The sequence below is a fragment of the Marmota flaviventris genome, chromosome 16 (assembly GCF_047511675.1).
Source record: "Marmota flaviventris isolate mMarFla1 chromosome 16, mMarFla1.hap1, whole genome shotgun sequence".
In the NCBI taxonomy this organism is placed as follows: Eukaryota; Metazoa; Chordata; class Mammalia; order Rodentia; family Sciuridae; genus Marmota; species Marmota flaviventris.
In genome coordinates this window covers 73,557,365-73,571,005 of record NC_092513.1, presented here as the reverse complement: position 1 = coordinate 73,571,005, position 13,641 = coordinate 73,557,365, and the positions used below count along the sequence as shown (strand labels likewise).

Here is a 13,641-nt window from a genome sequence, read left to right as displayed (position 1 = left end):
TCCACTCCTGGGGGTCAGAGACAATCAGAGGCCCCCATGCAGCCCCTGCCATGCACACAGGGACAGCACACCAGCTGGGGCTAGCCTGCACACGGGACACTGCCCAGCCGGCAGAAAGAGAGGTGGTGCTAGGACCCTGCCTCCCGTCTCCAAACACGCTACCCGTGCACTCGGGTGCTCACAGTGGGCACGGGAGGCACCCCAGCCAGGCCTGGGATGAGGCAGCCAGCTGCGCACAACATCCTTCTTCTGGCTTTGGTGGCCTGTGAAGGTCAGAGGCAGGGGACTCTCGCCCAGGGATAACCAGGTTAGGTCCGTCACTGGGCTACAAAGGCCTCGGGAGGAGGGGACTCTGAAACCCTTGCGTGCTTGCCTCCTCACTCTCCGCCAACATCAACTTTCTCCATTTCTTTCAAAAGAGGCAAGTTCACTCCCCAGTTCAAACGTCTCCTTTTAAGAGAAGAAATTCCCTGGACTTCTCCGGGCAGAAGTCAGCAGCCTTGCTCTGGCTGACCTGGCCAGAGGGTTTCCTGATGTGAGGACTCAAGAAGGCAGCCCAGGGCACCGCTTGGCCACCAGGGGTATGAGCCCTGCTGACCACGAGGGGGTATGTGGGGGTTGGGGAGCGTCTGTAGTCACTGACCCTGGCTGATACTTGCAGGGAGGTCTCCAGTCCAGACCAGAGGATGCGGGAAGCATCATAGCTCAGCCCTGGGACCATCAGAGTAGCCAAGGCACCTCCCCCAAGACTCCAGGCTTTGGCCACCACCTTCTGGGACGTGTGGGTGGCCCTGGCACAGCCAAGCTCAGAAGCTGCACCCAATGGAGGATGAGTATCAGGACCACATAAGGGCAGCAAGCCACAGGCCCAGCCAAGAGGGTGCAAAGGTCTATGTCCAGCTGAAAGGGAGCCAGGCGGAGCTGAGCTAGGTCTTGGTCTACCTCAAACCCACCAGTAAGGGGATGGCAGGCGGGGCTGACCCCAGGCCCGACTCACAACGTGGTGAGCCTCTGCCCAAGCTGCCCAGCTCAGTGCCCAGGCCTCAAGAAGCTGGGCAGGATTAGGTAAGGGGAGGGAGGACCCTAGGGTGGCTGGCACCATTTACCTTCACCACACACATTAGCAAAGATGCCACAACTGTGAAAAACGACCCAAGAATATCCAAATCAGACAAGAAGGGCTTCGACCAGCATGGAAACTGCTGTGTCGGAGGAGAGCTTCTGGACAGTTCCACCTGCAGCTCTTTGGTATCTGTCCCATCACCTCCCTAGGGACAGCCCCTCCAACGGTAGCCACACCCTCGGCCCCTGTGAAACCCCACACCGGGGCACCCCTCCTCTGTGGAGCAGGCCCAGAACTGGCAGGTGGGGTGGACAACCAGACCCCACACACAGCCCTGCCCTAGGTGACAGGCACCCGGTGAGGCCTGAGGAAGCCACAAGGGCCCCACCCAGAGCCGGTGGACAGGTGGCAGATGGTCTCCTGGACAGTGTCCTCCAGCCAGCTGCTCAGAGCACCCCAGGACATTGTGTCCTGGCAGCACTAATGATTCCGCTTCAGACAAAGCTGAGGCCCGAGCCCATACAGCCAGGGCCTGAGGTCAGCCTCCTCGGGCTGCGCCATGGCCCTGTGCTGGAGCAGGTCCCCGCTCTGACGTCCTGGTTTCCCTGTTCCTGTTTCTGCCTCAGAAAGGGGAAAATGGCAGGACTCCCCCCGACCCCGGGAAGTGACCTGTCCCCAGTGCACAGAGGGGGCTCGGCATGGTTACTTCTGCAATTGCAGCACTCTGGTCCCCTGCAGGAGAGGCCTGTCTGCCTCTGCGACCTGCATGCACAGCACCAGCACCAGAAATGCATGAACTGGCTCCATGCAGACCAGATGGGGGTCTCTATGAGACCCTTGGCCCTGAGCCCTCCAGACACAATGCCAACAGGTGGAAAAACAACCACTGGGTGAATAGAGACACGACAAGCAGACCCAACACAGAACCCCTGGTTATTTCTTAGATCCCAACAGGGAAAAGCAGGAAGAGCCCCCCCCCCCCCGGAAGCATGGTCCACACACCAGACAACACACAATCGGATCTGTCCAGCCAGACCCAAGCGCGAGGCTGTGTCCTGGCTCTGCTGGGACGTGTCCTCGTTCCTGTCGGGAGACGCCTGCTGAAGTATTCAGGGGGAATCAAAACTAGGTCAGAAAAAACCCGGACACAGAGATGCAGCCGTAGAGGAGATGTTGTGAAATACGACGGTGACTCCAACGGCTCCTGGGTTTAAGTTTGTCAGAGTAAATGGTTACAGGTAAAGAAGCCTGCACGGTGGCAAGGCAGAGAAAGCTGTGACAGCGGGCTGGGGTGGCAGGTGGCGAGCTGGGAGCAGCCCACACAAGAAGGAAAGGACTGTAGGTGCCTGGGGGTCAGGGTGTGGGCAGGGAGGAGTACTCAGGCGTGCTGGGGTGCAGGATGTTCTGTGTGGGGGATGAGCCCGGGCAGAGGAGGTGCCCTCGCTCACAGGCACCAGGTGAGTCTGGAGGGAGGAATTAACCAAGACAGACGGCAGGCACCTCCCTACCACACAACCTGCCACTCCCTCCTAGCCAACCGGAATCCATGCTGCCCAGCCCAGGGAAGAGATCAAAGCCAGCGACACCAACCAAGCCTTTTCCAGATACCCCTGCAGCTAGAGAGGCCATAGGATCCAGTTCTAACCAGAGAAATCAAGTAGGATCATGGATAAATATTTTATGGATTAAAATATGGGCAGAGTCATTTGAGAAAGAGACTCTACTAGCCCCTACCTAACCAGCTCCTCACTTGCTTCCTGCCTTCAAAGTGTTTACAAGCCTGGAGCTGTGGCAGCCCTCTTGTAACTAGGTGGCAACCAACTGCCAAGACATCTGAGGAGAGTTTAAGAGAAAGAGAAAATGCCATGTCCCTGCTGACACTGCTAAGCTGCCTAGAGGGCCCTCAACTGGCTGCCATCTCCAGATTTCAGTTTCTAGGGAAAGGTTGGCACTGCTCAGCACCACTGCCTCACAGCTGAGAATTTTCTCAGCCCATCCACCATGAGCAAGCACAAAAGAACCAGGGGAGCAAGGACACTGGAGAGAGGATGGTCCCTCCAGAGCAGCTTCTGGCCTGAGACAGGTGGGGGTTCCAGAGCAAACCGTCCCTGTGTCGCTCCGAGCACTGCCCACGGCACCGTTACCCATGATTCAGGAGGCCCCATTTCTTGCAGTGGTGCTGAGAAACAGCAGGAAGATCTTCGCCTCTAGCAAATCCCCACAGTCACACCCCTCCTCAGAGCCCACTCTGATCTCACAAGACACCTGTGCAAAGAAAAGAAGATGTGGGGACCCTTATCCCCCAGCCGCCCGCAGAGCTTCCCAACACAGGGGCGTTTTAAAGACTCTGCTAAGTCTACCGTGGGGGTGCCTCATCCAACGCTCCTCAAGCCTATCTAGCGACAGCCGCCCTTTCTGCACCCTTGAACACACATGGGACATAGCAGGAGAAAGGGCCCGCACGAAGGGGCGTGAGCCGCGATTCTGGCTTGGACGTGAGCTGCCCTCTGGGTCTCCTTTCTCCTCACTGAAAACAGAATTCTAAGGACCAATGGGCTCACACATGAGCTCAGAACCCAAGAAAGTCCTCAGCAAACCAGAACTTCCTCCCTTCCCTTCCTGCCCTTGGCCAATGGATGTCCTGGCTACACCTGGGTGTCCTACAGGTCTGGGCTCCAGGCCTGGACCTCCCTCCAAGAGGTCCCTGGGGCCCCACACAGAAGCAGCCCTGGGCAAACTCACCAGGACTCAGGTCACCGAGCCTCTTGCCCACCCCGTCTCCACCCTGCTGGCCTGCTGGCCCTCACGTTTGAACAGTATTCCTGTCCACATCTTTAACCTCTAGAATCATCCTGGATACAATGCACCCTGAATACTCTCATGGCCAGCTGCCCAGGTGCTCAGGGAGGTGGGTGGGAGGGGGCCATCTACCTGGGCCCCCCAGCGTTTCCATGAGGACACAAAGACCCTCGACTCAGAGGCCCTGGAAGCACATGCTCAGGGAGCCCTTGACCCAGGACCACCTCCCCATGACCAGAAGGCTCTGTCCAGCTCTGCCCCCACCTCCCCGAGAGCAGGGCAGGGCTGGCCTCTCTGAAAAAGAAAGAACCCATGGGGCCAGAATAGTAGGTCAAAAACCAGGAGCAAACCCAGAATCCTTGCTCCCCCCCTCACTAGCCAACAGCTTTAAAAGATGATCTAGAAACAAGTAAAAAAAATCGATTTTTAAAAGCTGACATTGCAGCTGCATTGTTTTAAAAAATATAGAGAGATATATGTGAACAAGAACAAGAATATAATATGAAAAATAAAAGCATCTGTATTCAGCCAGGTGCAGTGGCGCATGCCTGTCATCCCGGCAGCTCTGGAGGCTGAGGCAGGAGGATCGCAAGTTCAAAGCCAGCCTCATCAACAGTGAGGCCCTAAGCAACTCAAGTGAGACCCTGTCTCTAAATAAAATACAGAATAGGGCTGGGGATGTGGCTTAGTGGTCAAGTGCCCCTGAGTTCAATCCCCAGTACCAAAAAAAAAGTAACTGTATTCAAGAATTATAGGTGACTTTTTTTTCCCCAGTGTTTGCAAACTTAACTTCTTTCACACAGTTGTATTCCTTTTTAAAAATCAATTCATTCCTTTACAGAGAAGTTGTAGGTTTCCGGGAGGGTTGTGCAGACAGTACAGGGTTCCCTGCACTCCCACACACCCACACAGGCTCTCCTACTGTTAACAGCTTGCCTTGATGTGGTAACATTATTACAATCAATGAGCCAAAATAGATACTTCATTATTCACTGAAGTCCAAAGTTTACTCTCGGGGTTAGAGAGTCTGTGGGTTTGAACAAATGGAAATGACATGTAGCTGCCACTATTGGATCACACAGACTAGTTTTACTGCCTTAAAAATCCCGGGTGGGTGCTCCACCTCATTATCCCTGTCCTCCCTGACCTCTGGCAACTGTTCGTCCTTACTGCCTCGGTGGCTTCACTCCTTGCAGCACGTCAGATCGCTGCCATCATACAGCACGTGGGCTTTCCAGACTGACTTCTCTGACTTAGGCATCCGCGTAGAAGATTCCTCCAGGTCTCTCCATGGCTTGATAGCGCCATTCTTTTCAGTGCTATGTAGCATTCCATTGTCTGGATGTACCGCAGTTTATTTACCCATGCGTCTTCTGAAGGGCATCTTGGTTGCTTCCAAGTTTTGACAATTATGAATAAAGCTGCTATAAACATCCGTGTGTAGGTTTTTGTGTGGACATGTTTTCAATGTTTCATGTTTGGGTAAATACCAAGGAAAGAGATTGCTGGGTTGTTTGGTAAGAATATGTTTCATATTGTAAGAAACTGCCAGTCTTCCAAAGTGGCTGCGCCATTTTGAATTCCCACCATGCATGAAGGAGGGTTTACTGGCTCCACGTCGTCACCGGCGTTTGGTGTTGTCAGAGTTCTGGAGCTGGACCGTTCTACTAGAGGTCTACCAGTATCTCACTGTGGCTTTAATTTGCATTTCCCTGTTGACATATGATATTAAGCATCTTTTCATATGCTTATTGGCTATCTGGATATCATCTTTGGTGAGGTGTCTGTTCACATTTTTGGCCTACTTTTTAAAATCTGGTTGTTTGTTTTCTTATTGTTGAGTTTCAAAAGTTCTTTGTGTGTTTTGGAAGGATCCTTTATCAGAAGTTCCCTTTGCAAATATTTTCTCCCAGTCTGGGACCGGTCTTCTCATTCTCTTAACAGTGTCTTTCACAGACCAGTTTTTTTTTTTTTTTTTTTAATTTTAATGCAATCCAGCTTATCAATCATTTCTTTCATGGACTGTGCCTCTGGTGTTGTATCTAAAATAATCATTGCCAAACCCAAGGTCACCTAGATTTTCTCCTACATTATCTTCTAGGAGCTTTACAGCTTTGAATTTCACACTTAGGTCTGTGCTCGATTTTAAGTTAATTTCGTGAAGAAGGTAAGGTCTCTGTCTAGATTGTTTTTTCCTGGTACTGGAGACTGAATCCAGAACCTTGCACATGCTAGGTGAGTGCTTTACTGCTCAGTACATGCCCAGCACTAGATTTGGTGTTTTGCATATAGATGTCCAATTGACCCCTTGTTGAAAAACACCATGTTGCTCTGCACAGTGGTGCACACCTGTAATCCCAGCAGCTCGGGAGGCTAAGGCAGGAGGATCACAAGTTCAAAGCCAGCCTCAGCAACTTAGTGAGGCCTTTAGCAACTCAGCGAGACCCTGTCTCAAAATTAAAAAGAGCTGTTATGTGGCTCAGTGGTGCAGTGCCCCTGGGTTCGATCCCTGGTACCAGAAAAAGAAAAGACTATCTTTGCTCCGTTGAAATATCTTTGCTCTTTTATCAAAGATCACTTGGCTTTCCCTGTGTGGATCTATTTCTGGGCTCTCTATTCTGTTCCATTGATCTATCCATCCACCCTTCCTCCAATACCACACTGAACACTTTTAGTCTTTTCCAAAAAATTCTAGGATATATTTAATGGAAGCTAACTTAAATCAGAGGTAGTAATCAAATACTTAAAGAAATTCTTAGAATTCGGTCCTCCAGGAATAGAACTGGATGGGAAAACTCTTGGAAGCACAGGAAAACTTACAACAATCTTTTTTTTTTTTTTTTTAATTTTGTACCACTGAGCTACATCACAACCTTTTATATTTTGAGACAAGGTCTCACTGAGTTCCTGAGGCTAGCCTCTAACTTTCGATCCTCCTGCCTCAGTCTCCTGAGTAGGTGGAATTACAGGTATTCACCACTGGATCTAGTTCAACAACCTTCCGGTTGCCACACTTGAAAACTTCACCATCCTCTCCTCTCAGGGCTTCTCTACCCAGACAGGGTTCCCCCAACTCATAGTCCTAGATTCTCCATGGTCAGAGGCAGATCCTGACTTGCTTTTCAAAAGTGCCGTTCACACACTTTTCCTTATCTGCAGCTCAAATGGTAAGACAACGGCAGCCCAGGTGCCTCAGGCTCTGCTGCCCCTTGCATCACACAAGGGCAGGGGCACAACCAGCCCCACCAGGTTCAAGCTGCTTGCTCTCCACTGCACATCTCATCCGGACCTTTTTCAGGAGGTGAGAAGAGGGTACGCTCTGGCTGATGCTTCTCTCAACTGTCCTGTGGCCATAGGGTCAGCTAGCACCATCCCCCTGCACACAGGAGCAAACCAAGGCTCAGAAAGGCAGGCCCTTCCCATGCTGTACCAGGGCAGACCTTCTCCCCAGGAACGACAGCTTGTACAGGGACCCCGTGGCCAGGATCTTTGGTGGAGTTTCCTGGTCCAGCTGTGGGGCTCCAATGCCCCGCATCCCACCACAATCGCTCAACCAACGTAGACTGCAAAGGAGACCAGACACACAGCCCAGAACTCTGCTGGACTGGGTCAAGTTCTCCTCCGCCACAGCAGTAACGCAGAGCCCCGTGCCGTCACCTTGGGCTTCTTCCAGCGGTGGCCTGAAGCCAGGCTTAAGCCACAAGCCCCAAGAGACACCCACAGGGGCAGAAGAGCCACGCTCTCAGCAAATCCAGGCTTTCTGGAAGGTTGAGTGGCAGGCTCAGGACAAGCCCAGGCGGCCCTTCACGGCACTCCCTCCAACCTCATGACAGCCACTCCGGGCAGGGCTGCGGCAACTGGCCCCTCTCTCCTGGCCTGACTTGAGGCCCACCCTCCTCTGGGGTTCAGTCTTGCTCCTGAGCTGACTACCCAGACCCCCAAAGATAGGTTCTGCCTAAGAGAGCCTGCTCCCCAAGAGGAGCACCTTCACTGCCTACAGGATGGTCAGGTTGAAGTCGAGCACGTTCTGAGCCAGGACCTGATCCTCCTCCAGATCCACTTCCCACCTCCTTCTCAGAGGACAGCTATCGCACCCCGCCAGCCCAAAGCTCTGCTGTTACCCCAACTCCCACCTTCAGTTCCAACCTGCAGCAAATCCTGTGCTCTCCTCCTTCAAACACACCCAGAATCTGACCCTGCTCCCCACCCCAGCCCACTCTGCAGGTGCAGAACCCTTTGCCTTGCCTGCTGGCTGGCCCCCTGCCCCACCTTTGTCCCCCACCTGTCCCCACATCAGCCAAGGAACCCTGTCAAAACCTCAGTCTGCTCTCACCCCTCCTCTTCTCTCAGAAGCCCCCAGTATGGCTCCCACCCTCAAAGAAACCAAGTCCTGGCCATACCTCCAGATCTCCCTATATGGCTGATACCGGCCGAGCTCTCCTCTGTGCTGAAATGGCTCTAACCTCAGGTCCTTTGCACGTCTGTTCTCTGCCTTCCTGTTCAGTGGCTCGCTCCTCCCTCTTCGGGGCCTTCTCCTAAGTACCTTGCACTGCCCCCACCATGGTATCCACCAGATCTGCTGATATGTTCTCACATCTACTCATCTTGTGTTCTGGGTCACGATCTGTCCTGTTCGCTATAGTGCTCCCAGGTCTGGAGCTCAGCCTGCACCGAACCCTGCCCCTTCCTCTGATGTCACCTCTAGCTAGCAGAGAGATGGCCCCACATCCACAGTGCCTGGCCCCACCTTTGAGCTACCCCTCGAAACAATGAAGCAAGTTAGGGGACGACAGCCTCAGGAACGGTCCAACCTTCCAGGTGACCAAGTGACTGGGAGCATCCCCGGCCAACACTTACTCCAGGAGCCTGAGGCTGACACAGCCATCACCTAGCCCAGGTCCTTCGCCCCGGAGTGCTGTTTAGCCATTCAGCTAGTGCCGAGTCCCAGCTCCCTCAACAGAATGAAGCAACAGTCACACACCGCCTGGGCCTCGTGCAGCCCTAACAGGTCCCCAGGCCTCTTGGGCCCCTTTCCGTTAGCTGGTTTGCAGTTGGTCCCTGCCTTGCCTGGCTGGCATCCTTATGACCGCATCAAGGTCACCCAGGCCTCAGTTTTATCTCATGGCCGCTCTGCCCACTTCTTGTAGGAAAGATCAAGGATGCGATGTCCACCTGCCCTAGCCCCCGCGGGGTGCTCAGCAGGGCATGTAGAGAGACGACGGAGACAGCCATCTCTACTGCCACAGAGAGTTCTGGTGCTGGTGCTGCAGGAGGCATATTTGATTGTCCTCTCAGGCTTCCTCACAGGTCACAGAGCTGAGAAGACATGGCTAAGGGACAGCAGGAAAAACACGCCGCGTATGCAGGTTTGCCCCTCACGTGGGAGACCATCCTGGCCTTTCTGTCAGGGCTCAGAAGGGCAATGCAGCTTACTCTGAGTCACACAGCAACCTGGCCCTAAACCAGGCTCATCTGGGCACCTCTGAAGTCCAGGGCCTCTGAGGACACCTCAAAAGCACATGTCCAACTGCCCAGAAATGGCTTGCAACGGGGGACAAGCCACAGTGCCACACCCTCTTCTGCCCCCCCCCCCCACGATGGCAGCCACAGTTTAGGCTGCTCGTAGTCATTGCTGACCACACACACCTCACGACACCACTCAGGGGGAGGAGGGGACCTTGAGTCTGTGGCAGGACAGCCATCTCCACAGGCCTAAGGACACCCAGCACCAGCCTTTCTCACAAATCAAAACAAAACCTCGGTCAGGGTGAAGCGTGAATCATCTCACCCAAGAACATAAACTCAGCGCTGCCATCCCGCTAGTGCCAAATCCCAGCTCCCTCAACAGAATGAAGCAACAGGAAGTTTCACACACACACAGGCAGGCGACCACCGGTCAAATCAGCCTGAGCCCTTGCAGAGAGTCTGGTCTCTGTGAGGAACACCACTGCTTCCTCGTGTCCCCCCTATCCCTGCCCCCACCCCTCTGGGCATCAGTAGGGTGGGGGTGAAGGCAGGCCAGGCAGCAGTAGGGCCCCCCACACAAGGCCACCGATGCAAAGCATTCAGGCTCTTGAGAGGGGGGAACAGAGCTCTGAGATGGCCATCACCACCGCACAGTGCCGCAGGAGGACCCCTCTCATGTTTGGGTGGCCCAGGGACCTCTCTACCGGATTCTCCAGCTGGCAAGACTCAAGCAGGGCAGAACTGGACGCCCCAGCCCCCATTCTCTTTAGGCCCTGCTCTGCCAGGGCCCAGCCAGTGCTGAGCTGAGAGTCAGAAATGAAGGTCTCCACAAGGCAGATGGATCCCCGAACCTTGCATGGGGCCCCGGTCACCATCTAGGGAACACAGGTCCCAGACCAACAGGGCACAGTGGCTTTCTGTGGAAGGCAGGGTTACAAAGGGTCTGAGACCCTGCGTCTCCTGAAAGTAGAGGACACGGACAGGGTCCCCTTCCGCCCCTTCCCCAGGGTCCCCGAGAGACAGAGCAGAAGCAGGCAGGGCCAGGAAAAGTCAGCAGGCCACTTCAACAGGTTCTGGACAGTGGCCGGGGCGTTTTCCCAGGACCCCTGGCCAACAAGGGAAGAGGGATTTCTAAGTCACATGGGACAGTGTCAGCTCGGTCACCCATGTAGTCAAGAGTTAAGGAAGACATGAAAGTCAACATCCAGAGGCGGGAACAGGCTCACCAACACAAGGCACCCCAAGAGGCAGCCATGGGGATGCACCAGGTTCCCTATCACCGCTCTGTGGCCACAACACGCCAGGAGCCCCTCAGTGCCACCCGCTTCTAGGCACTGTCATCCCTGTGCTGTGACTTTGCCCTGCCAGGCACGTGTCTCCCACACCACAGAGGTGAGCCTTGATGGAGGCTGAGCAATGCCCAGGTGAGACCCCAGCAACCAGGTAGCCATGGGGAGTCCTAAGCTGCCTCGCAGGCTGTCTGATGGGAAAGGGATCTATACAGGACCAGAGCTGGCCAAAGAGGGCCAAGGCCACATGGGATAGTCCCAGGAAAGAGAAGGGGTGTGGGAAGGAGATGGGAGTCTGACAGTATTTCCACTTCCTTCATGGTCACTGTAACGCGCTTTGGTGCCAAAACTAAAAGTTCACTCAAAAGCTATTTTTTAAATGGCTTACTCCCCACACCAATAACAACAACGACAATAATAATAGTTCCAGTTTCAGCTTTGGCCCTCTAGAGAATTCAGGTGTGGCATCTTGCCCTTGGAGGTGAGATAAGCACACACAGTTCTCCCTGCAAACTTCTTTCAACACCAAGTCATGGAAGGAAATCAGATGTCCTCTAAGCTACTCGCTAGGTCCAAGATTGGGACATTTCTGCCCCTTAGCAGGAAACCCTGGAAAGAGTCAGCAAGCAATGCACCTCTCTGGTCTCCAGTGGGGGGAAAGGGGCCCAGAAGACCCCAGCCCAACCAGGTCACGAAAAGGAAACAGCCACCAGCCAGACTCCGGCGTACCCAAAGGGAGGCCACTCCCAAAGAGGCACTCTGGGCCAGAAGAGAGGAATAGAGACCCAGAGACCACAAGGCCACCCTGACTGAAGGCAACACTCTGACAGACTGTCCCTCCACCATGCAAACCTGGACTCCCAGGAGGCCCCTCTCCCAGTGCCCAGAAACACGGGGGACCAGGAGGCAAAATGAACCTCACCACACTGTGCAACGAGAAGGCACCCACCCCTGGCACAAAGCCAACCTGGCTAGCAAGAGTGGCCACCTGTCGCCCTCCACCAGCCAGGCAGGCCCTCTGCACTGTTGGTTGGTGAGGCCTGACTCTATACCACACCCAGGAGTGACCCTCTCTCAAGGACTCCAACACCCCTGCCCTAGTCCCCGTCCTGACATAGGGGCTTCTTACGTGTAGAACCCCTGCTGCCTACATCACCCCACTCAGCCCTGCCCCACAGCCCAGTCACCACACAGGGGACCCTGGGTGGGTTCCATCCTCCACTCCAGGCTGATGTCCTTCTTCCCTGGTCCCAAAATGCCCCTTGCCAACTCCTCTTGGGTGGCCTCAGGAGGTTACTCCATGACCCCATGACCCCATGGTTTGTGATGAGGAGGTCCCAGGCTAAACCTGTCACACAAGAGGTTCTCAATAAAGGGGCTCTTCTAAGTAGGTTCAGAACTCTGCCAGAGAAAACCCTCCCAGATCAGTCCAGGCAGAGGGAGGTGGCCTCCCGGCATGTACCTCGGCCTGGGTGAACAGGAGAGGCACCTCTTGTTGGGGGAGTGTGGGGCAGCTTCCCCACCAGCTGGGAGGGGGTGCCTAGTAACCCCAGGGCAAGGAACAGCACTCTCTAGTCCAGAAACTACCCCCAACCTTTCCACTCCTATCTAGAGCCAAGGAGAAAAGACCCCTGGATGGAGGCCAAGCCCCACCCCGCTGCCCTGCTCACCACAGGCAGACCCAGCCACTGAACAGACGGACGGCCTTTCCTTAAAGGGAAGGAGAATTAACAAGCTCCCAGAGTCATATGCTCCTGCACTGCCTCAGCCAGATCAGCAGGCTCAGGCTGCAGAGGTCTAACTCACATCCAGCCTGCTGCAGCACTCCTCTGCCCTCCACCCGCAGTGGCATTCTGAGGCCACAGCACCAGTGCGTGTTCAGAGAGCCATGCTGGTCATCTAGCCAGAGCAGGGAGGTGGGGAGCCAAAGCTCCTACCAGGCTCCAGAACCAAGAATCCTCATTTCCCCTTCCTGGATCCTCCCTCCCCTCTGCCTCTCACGTAGGTAGCAGGAACACACGGTGCACACACCCCAGGACCCCAGCCCTCGGAACCTGCCCCACCCACATGTCCATTCTATTCCATCAAGGCCACCTCTTGCCACCAAGGCCACCTTTTGGGGAGGCTTAGAATCTGTGGTGCAGGTGGGAGGAGAGAGGATCTCCTCAGCCCCTCCTGAAGGACCCTGAAGGATACCACAGACCCCCATCACACAAAGCCACACAGAACCACGGAGGAGAGGCAAGACCTTGGAGCTCTTCGTCTTGGGGGAAGGGCTCACGGCAGGTCAACACCCACCACATGAGCCCCGCTTGCACACCCCGGCAGGTCACTCTGCAGGGGCTGGAGGACACAGTAACTGAATCCCATTTCTGGGCCAAAAATGCAGGCATCCTGCAGTGTGGCCTGCGGCCCTGGCACCCAGCTTGCCCTGGCTCGCCCAGCCTGCGTCAGCCTGGAAGGCCAGCTAACTTTACAGGCCAGTGGGGTAGGCTTACACCTCCAGCCAGCGCTCTCCCAGGCCGGCCTCTGCCTGACAGCTGCCCCCTCCCAAAGAGGGAGGGCCTGTAAACACCCCCTGTGACAGGAGCTGCCTCCTCTTCCAAGGCTGGCCTAGGGTTGCCTTTTATATAATCTTCCAGGGCCTGGGCTGACACAGCGAACGTGAGGGCAAGGTTAAGAAATTTGCACGCCCAGAGCCTTTGCATCCAAGAAAAAAGAAGGGAAGGAAAAAACCCACTAGCGTTTTGCATGACTTGGATTTAAGGGCTCTCACACATCCAACTGGTGAATAGATGGAGTCCTGGGAGCACCTAGAGGCTATGCACAGGGCTTCCAAAGCTTGCTCAGCAGGTCCCAGGACAGCACCAGGCACCATCCCTGGGTCACAGATCCCTGGGTCAGAGGAAGTCCTGTAGCCTGTAGGCTGAGGCACCTACACCTTCCAGGACACAGGAAGCTACTAATTTAAGGGCAGTTGAGAGGCCCCAAACTACCCTTTGAGAGGTCTGGACGCCCTCACAC

At 54.8% G+C, this 13,641-nt stretch overlaps 1 protein-coding gene across 1 annotated transcript in view; it reads right to left on the bottom strand.

Annotated features, from left to right (window-relative positions):
* The window catches only part of Wnk2 (WNK lysine deficient protein kinase 2), a 119,688-nt gene that overhangs the window by 105,040 nt on the left and 1,007 nt on the right, over window positions 1-13,641 (bottom strand).